We start from the raw sequence: 9835 nt of genomic DNA, 5'->3' as shown, positions 1-9835 counted from the left end.
GTTGTGGGACTTATGGGGAAGTATACATCGCTTCTTTGTTGAATATGAAATATCTTAGAATAGTCATAGATTGATATTTAAAGTGGGTAAATTGATGGATGTAACCGTTACTACATGGTAGGATATCATAATGAAGAAAAAATAATTAAAAATTTCTATGTTTGTACCACTTTCATTTGTAATTAACGTTACTGCAGTTTTGTCCTATAAGGCATTTTCAAACTTATACATTAATGAAAAAAATTATAGTTGTGGAACTTATGGGGAAGTGTAATTCGCTTCTTTGTTGAATATGAAATATCTTAAGATAGTCATAGATTGATATTTAAAGTGGGTAAATTGATGGATGTAGCCGTTACTACGTGGTAGGATATCATAATGAAGAAAAGATAATTGAAACTTTCTATGTTTTTATCACTTTTATTTGTAACTAACGTTACTGCAGTTTTATCCTATATGGACATTTTCAAACTTATACCTTAATGAAAAAATTATGGCTGTGGGACTTATGGGGAAGTATAATTCGCTTCTTTGTTGAATATGAAATATCTTAGGATAGTCATAGATTGATATTTAAAGTGGGTGAATTGATGGATGTAGCCGATACTACGTGGTAGGAAATCATAATGAAGATAAGAGAATTGAAATGTCCTTATAGGACGAAACTACAGTAACGTTAATTACAAATGAAAGTGATAAAAAACATAGAAAGTTTCAATTCTCTTTTCTTGTTTCAAAGTGGGTCCTACAAATGAGACGTATACATCCAAAATTGCGGAAATCTTTTAGACAGTAAATATTTAAAAATAATAAAGATGAGAAATGAAACTTTTTTGTTTTTTTACCTCTTTCAGCTATTTTCCGTGTTTTTTGACCACAGTCTGCAGATTTTATGTCTGACGTTTCGTCTACAACTGCCGTAGACATTATCAATGGCGATGTTGTAACGATCGCTTTCACAAAGTGATCTCCGGGCGTGAAAGTTTACATTCTTTAACTTTGCAATGGATCTCATTATCTCAGGGTTTCTTAGGGTTGTAGGAGCAAATGAAACAGATATGGATCCAGTCGACTAGGCCAATTCATTTGAGTGGTCAAATGTGGTTATCAGATATGATACCAACGAGAGTTTGGCAGAACTAATACTATATTAATTGTTAATATCCGGAAATCTATTTTGGAAATAAAGTTACATTCCCCTGTACCAACTAATTCAAACCTACCTACCTATATAAATGCAGGCACACCATAGGAAATATAAGTTATCTCATATTTCTGGATTACTTCCAAAGACATTCATAATAACTTTAGCTGTTACGAAATGTAATAATTGGAAAAGTGTCGATGGCAACGACTTGTTTCCCACTGCAAACCTGAGTTTTATTTCGCATAAAAAAAACAATATTATAAAAGGGTTTTTATAGTGCTTCCAGTGGAATGCACCGGATCCACGTCAAACGTAATTTCTTTGGGTATGCAGCCAACAATACCACTCGGACTAAATGCAAATTGCCTATTGCTTATTAGTGGTAGCACAAAATGAAATGTTGAATGCAAAACAACAATGGCGAACCAACCGACAAAAGAAGGACATTTATATCACAACAAATAATTCCTGTAAATACGAACGACGTGCAAAGAAAGGAGAATGGTTTTATTACAACTTCATTTGATTGCTTTATACGAAGAGTTGATGTTTTTCAAAAGTGGATTGTCAACGTTATCTAATACAATCATATCTAAATATGTTTTTCTCTAAAAAAGATGATATTTGGAAAAAGTAACAAAATAAAAATACGAGAAAGTGTCGAGAAGTGCCATGTACTGTTCTGAACGTTTCCTAATATCGTTAGAGGATCCACCTTTCATCATATGTGACAATTCAATCCAAAATAGGTGTTTTGATCCACGATTATTTTATCGAGAGTATGAATGCGTAATGCACACAAGAATTACAGTAACTCTTGTAAAAGGTTTGAAACGTAATGAATGATTTTACAAAATGCATTGTTTCACATCGGTAGCACTCGGTAGTTAGAGAAGGGGTCAGATTCGTCATTGTAGGGATAGAGAGAGGTTTGGTAGGTAGGAACGGTCAAAATACCGGGTAATTCCCATGATAAGGGATACAAGGAACTATTAAAGAATTTAAAAATTTAGCTATTTGTAGCTTACAATATTTACGTGAGAATATTATATTTTATGAGGATAAGTGGATTAGAAAAGACCCGTACATTAGAAAACCAACTGGAAAACCTCGTTTAGGAATAATGAAAAATTAAATAACTCAAACAAGATTAGTTAACGATACATAAAATAAAAATAATGCCATAAAACAACCTGTTTTGTTGTACAAATTCTAGAGCTGACAACTCTGGGCTAAATACTAAACAACTAAGATTCACTTAAAAAACATAATAATTTCGATAGCAAGATTTTGAGACCGAACAAGTGGATCATTTCAAATGCGCGAAAGTAAACAAGAACAGATCTCGAAACGTGACTGTTTCTTATTTACTTCATACAGTATTCAACAGAATGAACCCAATTACAGAATAGGGAGAAACAGTGGCAATTACAAATATGTATTTACATAATATAATTTGTGAATCTATATGAAAAAAATTAAAAACAAAATTGTCAGTTAGCTAAGAAATGTCTTTCGATTTGTATAATCTGCCAGTTGAATATATCTAGAACGCGACTAACAGAATCAGGGGTATCGCATATTGTATAAATTGGGGATTTTTTCAGTATATTTGTTCGCGGAGTGTTGAGATAAAAGGTGATACTATTCCTAAATGGCATGACAATGACATATTGTATCAAATTAAATAATAAACTGTCTTAAACAAATTTATTTCCAATAATATTTCACTAATCACAAACTAATTTATTTACAACACCTAGCAACTAATGCTTTATTTATTTCCACTATTTCAATTACTTGTTTAACCGCTCGATTCATTTTTTGAACTCCCCCTTGGCTCGGGAAGCCGGACTTATATAATGTAACGCTTCATTCTAGAAATCTCTAGTCGGTTCGGTACTCGACTAGAGTTTTACCGGCGGTTGCATTCTTTCGTGGTGACGTCATGTGTTTGTTTCATGACTCGGCTGGCATATTGGTCAGGGGCGGCTTCAGATTCGTTACAATATGTAACAATTGAGAGCAGGTAATTATATTGTTTATGACCTTGAATAAAAAAAATTAATAATATTCACGCCTTACCTCGAGACTACAAAAATTGTAAGTTTCAAACAATTCATAATAGGGTATTCCTACAGTTGTCAATCGTTCAATTTGTGGGCACCTACATTTTGAACTTTTTGACCTTTCCAATACATTTCAAACCATCAAATGGGAGCTGACGGCCAGCTTAGACGTCAACCCACGCACCGTTTATGACGGTCAGTCCCCATCAGGGTAGGGTAGAAAGGGGGTAATGGGGATCACTTAAGCAATAATTGAAATAAATGAATGAAATTATAGTAAATTTGTATTGCAACCGTCTCATAAAAAAATCTACTTAATTGGCTATTATTTGAGATCAGTAATCATCAGTTTGATAATCATCTTTGGGAAATGCAGAAATAAAAATCGCAAACCACATACATAACCCATGGCAGAATCCCAAGCCGTACAATCTGCCTGAGCCTATAAACCACATGAGGTACACCTGTACCAAACATCATTATTTCAGCCGAATTCGTTGCAGATTGAGCACGAATACCCTGTGTCGTCAGCATCATCTAGCTCATCATCTTGTCATAAATCATCAGTAGCCACGTCTGAAACAGATGTATCATGTGATTCATGGATAACCTTCCTCTTTACTCTTTCGGTTCGGTTTTCCTTTTCCCTTATCCTTGGCTGGGCAAACGGTTTTACTTTTCTTGGTCACTTTTTCTTTTATTGGCGTGGATGTTAAAATTTTGGCATGCTACTTTTGGTGACTTTAGCTAGTATTGTGGGTATTGCCAGGTGCTAGTTAAACACTTTCCACTTATGGGCCAGGGGGCACCTTGGTTACTTTGGCAATAAAGTTCAGCAATATTTCGTATTTTCTATTCTCTTTCCCGAAACAGTGAAAAATGTATTTTGAAGGCATCATGAATATTTGAAATGACGGAAACTATAGAAAATAGTGAAAACTAAACGAAAAATCCGAGCAGGGGGCGGTATACTGTCTGTCTGTCTGTCTGTCTGATTTTAATCAGACAATCTGCCACCTTCATATTTTGTTATAGTGGTGACAACTGGAAATAAAAAAATATGTCAGAAATGAAATGAAAAAACCGGCCGTCGGGGGCGGTACAGATCCAGCAATATTTTTATTAGAGACTCTGCCACCTTCATATTTTGGTATAGTGTTAAGAAATAGAAATAAAGATCTATGTTGGAGGTGAAATCAAAAAACCGGGCGTCGGGGGCGGTACAGATCCAGTAATATTTTTATTAGAGACTCTGCCACCTTCATGTTTTGGTATAGTGTTGAGAAATGGAAATAAAGATATATGGCCGAGGTGAAATCAAAAAACCGGCCGTCGGGGGCGGTACAGGTCCAGCAATATTTTTATTAGAGACTCTGTTACCTTCATATTTTGGTATACAGTTGAGAAATGGAAATGAAGAAATATGTCAGGTGTGAAATAAAAAAACCGGCCGTCGGGGGCGGTACAGATCCAGCAATATTTTTATTAGAGACTCTGCCACCTTCATATTCTGATATAGTGTTAAGAAATGGAAATGAAGAAATATGTCAGGTGTGAAATCAAAAAACCGGCTGTCGGGGGCGGTACAGATCCAGCAATATTTATATTAGAGACTCTGCCACTTTCATATTTTGGTATGGTGTTAAGAAATGGAAATGAAGATATATGGCCGAGGTGAAATAAAAAAACCGGCCGTCGGGGGCGGTACAGGTCCAGCAATATTTTTATTAGAGACTCTGCCACCTTCATATTCTGATATAGTGTTAAGAAATGGAAATGAAGAAATATGTCAGGTGTGAAATCAAAAAACCGGCCGTCGGGGCGGTACAGATCCAGCAATATTTTTATTAGAGACTCTGCCACTTTCATATTTTGGTATAGTGCTAAGAAATAGAAATGAAGAAATATGTCAGGTGTGAAATCAAAAAACCGGCCGTCGGGGGCGGTACAGATCCAGCAATATTTTTATTAGAGACTCTGCCACCTTCATATTTTGGTATAGTGTTAAGAAATGGAAATGAAGAAATATGTCAGGTGTGAAATAAAAAAACTGGCCGTCGGGGGCGGTACAGATCCAGCAATATTTTTATTAGAGACTCTGCCACCTTCATATTCTGATATAGTGTTAAGAAATGGAAATGAAGAAATATGTCAGGTGTGAAATCAAAAAACCGGCTGTCGGGGGCGGTACAGATCCAGCAATATTTATATTAGAGACTCTGCCACTTTCATATTTTGGTATGGTGTTAAGAAATGGAAATGAAGATATATGGCCGAGGTGAAATAAAAAAACCGGCCGTCGGGGGCGGTACAGGTCCAGCAATATTTTTATTAGAGACTCTGCCACCTTCATATTCTGATATAGTGTTAAGAAATGGAAATGAAGAAATATGTCAGGTGTGAAATCAAAAAACCGGCCGTCGGGGGCGGTACAGATCCAGCAATATTTTTATTAGAGACTCTGCCACTTTCATATTTTGGTATAGTGCTAAGAAATAGAAATGAAGAAATATGTCAGGTGTGAAATCAAAAAACCGGCCGTCGGGGGCGGTACAGATCCAGCAATATTTTTATTAGAGACTCTGCCACCTTCATATTTTGGTATAGTGTTAAGAAATGGAAATGAAGAAATATGTCAGGTGTGAAATCAAAAAACCGGCCGTCGGGGGCGGTACAGGTCCAGCAATATTTTCATTAGAGACTCTGCCACCTTCATATTTTGGTATAGAGTTAAGAAATGGAAATGAAGAAATATGTCAGGTGTGAAATCAAAAAACCGGCCGTCGGGGGCGGTACAGATCCAGCAATATTTATTAGAGAACCTGCCACCTTCATATTTTGGAATGGTGTTAAGAAATGGAAATAATGATATATGGCCGAGGTGAAATAAAAAAACCGGCCATCGGGGGCGGTACAGATCCAGCAATATTTTTATTAAAGACTCTGCCACCTTCATATTTTGGTATAGTGTTAAGGAATGGAAATGAAGAAATATGTCAGGTGTGAAATCAAAAAACCGGCCGTCGGGGGCGGTATAGATCCAGCAATATTTTTATTAGAGAACCTGCCACCTTCATATTTTGGTATGGTGTTGAGAAATGGAAATAAAGATATATGGCCGAGGTGAAATCAAAAAAACGGCCGTCGTGAGCGGTACAGATCCAGCAATATTTTCATTAGAGACCCTGCCACCTCCATATTTTGGTATAGTAGTCACAGCTGGACATAAAGAAATATGGCCGAGGTGAAATCAAAAAACCGTTCGTCGGCGGTGGTACAGATCCAGCAATACTTTCGTTAGAGCCCCAATCACTTTCATATTTTGTTGTAGTTTATTGATTAAGTATAAAGAGAAATGGCAGATAGGAAATTAAAACCGGCACATGCAAAATAAATACAAAATTATAAACAATGAATGGCAATGCAAACTGAAATATATTACTTATTAAAATCTCAAAAAAAACAAAACGTAAATCATATCCTAAAAAATTTAATTATATCATAAATCAAAGTCAACGCAAACTAAATTTTACAACAAAACAATCTCAAAACACAAAATATCTTAAAAATCTATATCTAAAGCCATTTGACATACACATCAAAAAAAACATAATAAATCAATAACATTACAAACTGAACTCTATATCACAATATAATATCAAAAAATTAATATGAATAAAATTCAAATCGGGAGCCTATTGGTAAAATAATACAAATTTATAATAAATAGAAGACACTGCTTACTGAATTCTACAGTGCTTTTCCTTAAAGTTTTTCCCTTTTATTTTTTGAATGAATCATTTATCACTATTTTCACCTACTACAAAATGGCGGCACATTTAATAATTACTTGAATACATCGATGTTCAACTTCATAAATTGACAAAATAAGCTGACTTCACTTGAGAAAATGTTCGAAACGGTTGTCTTGAACTTTTTGACATAAGAACAGCCTAATCGATATTTCACGTCCAATTTTTTCTAAAACTGTAACATCGATATTTCTACAAATATTCATTATTCTCTGCCGTATATCTAATATCGAAGCAGATTTAGTTTCGTACAATTTTGCGCTTGAAACAGCCCCATAAAAAACTCCAAAGGTGTCAAATCTGGCGAGAGGGTCCTCCCGTTCCGTAGGACCTCGACTACCAACCCAACGACCGAGGAAATTGATATCTAAATGGTTTCTTGCTTGTCTGAAGTTGTAGTGCGCCATCTTGTTGGAATACAATATTCATATCGAATTCATTAGGATTCGCTTCGACAATTTTGGTGATTAGAGGGCTTGCTGACCAGATTTGAAACCTTTTGATTTTCTTATGGGGCTATTTGAAGCACAAAAGTTGTACGAAACTGAACTTGCTCCACTATTGGATATACGGCAGTGAATAATAAATATTTGAAGAAATATCGACGTTACAGTTTTCGAAAATATTAGACGTGAAATATTGCTTGGGTTCTTCATTTCCATTTCTTAACACTATACCAAAATATGAAGGTGGCAGAGTCTCTAATATTTCCATTTCTCAGCACTCTACCAAAATATGAAGGTGGCAGGTTCTCTAATAAAAATATTGCTGAATCTGTACCGCCCCCGACTGCCGATTTTTTGATTTCACATCTGACATATTTCTTCATTTCCATTTCTTAGCACTATACCAAAATATGAAGGTGGCAGAGTCTCTAATAAAAATATTGCTGGACCTGTACCGCCCCCGACGGCCGGTTTTTTGATTTCACATCTGACATATTTCTTCATTTCCATTTCTTAGCACTATACCAAAATATGAAAGTGGCAGAGTCTCTAATAAAAATATTGCTGGACCTGTACCGCCCCCGGCGGCCGGTATTTTGCTTTCACATCTGACATATTTCTTCATTTCCATTTCTTAACACCATACCAAAATATGAAAGTGGCAGAGTCTCTAATAAAAATATTGCTGGATCTGTACCGCCCCTGACGGCCGGTTTTTTGATTTCACACCTGACATATTTCTTCATTTCCATTTCTTAGCACTATACCAAAATATGAAAGTGGCAGAGTCTCTAATAAAAATATTGCTGGACCTGTACCGCCCCCGACGGCCGGTTTTTTTATTTCACACCTGACATATTTCTTCATTTCCATTTCTTAGCACTATACCAAAATATGAAAGTGGCAGAGTCTCTAATAAAAATATTGCTGGACCTGTACCGCCCCCGCGGCCGGTTTTTTGCTTTCACATCTGACATATTTCTTCATTTCCATTTCTTAACACCATACCAAAATATGAAAGTGGCAGAGTCTCTAATAAAAATATTGCTGGATCTGTACCGCCCCTGACGGCCGGTTTTTTGATTTCACACCTGACATATTTCTTCATTTCCATTTCTTAGCACAATACCAAAATATGAAAGTGGCAGAGTCTCTAATAAAAATATTGCTGGATCTGTACCGCCCCCGACGGCCGGTTTTTTTATTTCAAACCTGACATATTTCTTCATTTCCATTTCTTAACACTATACCAAAATATGAAAGTGGCAGAGTCTCTAATAAAAATATTGCTGGATCTGTACCGCCCCTGACAGCCGGTTTTTTGATTTCACACCTGACATATTTCTTCATTTCCATTTCTTAGCACTATACCAAAATATGAAAGTGGCAGAGTCTCTAATAAAAATATTGCTGGATCTGTACCGCCCCTGACGGCCGGTTTTTTGATTTCACACCTGACATATTTCTTCATTTCCATTTCTTAGCACTATACCAAAATATGAAAGTGGCAGAGTCTCTAATAAAAATATTGCTGGATCTGTACCGCCCCCGACGGCCGGTTTTTTTATTTCAAACCTGACATATTTCTTCATTTCCATTTCTTAACACTATACCAAAATATGAAGGTGGCAGAGTCTCTAATAAAAATATTGCTGGACCTGTACCGCCCCCGACGGCCGGTTTTTTTATTTCACACCTGACATATTTCTTCATTTCCATTTCTCAGCACTCTACCAAAATATGAAGGTGGCAGGTTCTCTAATAAAAATATTGCTGGATCTGTACCGCCCACGACGGCCGATTTTTTGATTTCACATCTGACATATTTCTTCATTTCCATTTCTTAGCACTATACCAAAATATGAAGGTGGCAGAGTCTCTAATAAAAATATTGCTGGACCTGTACCGCCCCCGACGGCCGGTTTTTTGATTTCACATCTGACATATTTCTTCATTTCCATTTCTTAGCACTATACCAAAATATGAAAGTGGCAGAGTCTCTAATAAAAATATTGCTGGATCTGTACCGCCCCCGACGGCCGGTTTTTTGATTTCACACCTGACATATTTCTTCATTTCCATTTCTTAGCACTATACCAAAATATGAAAGTGGCAGAGTCTCTAATAAAAATATTGCTGGATCTGTACCGCCCCCGACGGCCGTTTTTTTTATTTCAAACCTGACATATTTCTTCATTTCCATTTCTTAACACTATACCAAAATATGAAGGTGGCAGAGTCTCTAATAAAAATATTGCTGGACCTGTCCCGCCCCCGACGGCCGGTTTTTTTATTTCACACCTGACATATTTCTTCATTTCCATTTCTCAGCACTCTACCAAAATATGAAGGTGGCAGGTT

This window comes from Leptinotarsa decemlineata, unplaced genomic scaffold (genome assembly GCF_025532065.1).
Source record: "Leptinotarsa decemlineata unplaced genomic scaffold, Ldec_3_MD MMD2_tig00000505_RagTag_RagTag, whole genome shotgun sequence".
In the NCBI taxonomy this organism is placed as follows: Eukaryota; Metazoa; Arthropoda; class Insecta; order Coleoptera; family Chrysomelidae; genus Leptinotarsa; species Leptinotarsa decemlineata.
This window is presented reverse-complemented; position numbering follows the sequence as displayed.